The sequence below is a fragment of the Pteropus vampyrus genome, unplaced genomic scaffold, assembly GCF_000151845.1.
Source record: "Pteropus vampyrus isolate Shadow unplaced genomic scaffold, Pvam_2.0 Scaffold112, whole genome shotgun sequence".
Taxonomy (NCBI): Eukaryota; Metazoa; Chordata; class Mammalia; order Chiroptera; family Pteropodidae; genus Pteropus; species Pteropus vampyrus.
This window is the reverse complement of record NW_011888893.1, coordinates 3,640,386-3,640,751: the sequence shown is the minus strand read 5'-3', so window position 1 is coordinate 3,640,751 and position 366 is coordinate 3,640,386. Positions and strand designations below refer to the sequence as shown.

Here is a 366-nt window from a genome sequence, read left to right as displayed (position 1 = left end):
CCAGACGTCTCTGTAGCTGCCGCTCCCCGGGCTGGGCAGCTAGGAGAGCTGGGGCTGGCCGGCTGGCAGCGAAGGGGAGAAGCGGATGATGGGGAACAAGCTGGATTGAGTGAAAAGTCTTGGGTTCGACCCCTCCTGTGCCTCTCGTATGACTTGGAGCCGGGCACTCATTCTTGGGGCTCTGCATGCTCATTACAATGACATCGTTGATGCTGATGTTGGGTTGGTGAGGGGCAAGGGAGGAGGAAGGCAGGCCTGAATGCAGTGGGCATTAAGGTTCATGGCCAGGAATGAGTAGATGATCTCAGTGAATGTGGCAGTGTGGCCCTAAACAGTCCCCAGGGTGTTGCTATTTAAATACTTGGC

At 56.3% G+C, this 366-nt stretch overlaps 1 protein-coding gene across 1 annotated transcript in view; it reads left to right on the top strand.

The window, feature by feature from the left end:
* The window catches only part of ZNF467 (zinc finger protein 467), a 10,179-nt gene that overhangs the window by 9,347 nt on the left and 466 nt on the right, over positions 1–366 (top strand). The window lies entirely within an intron of this gene.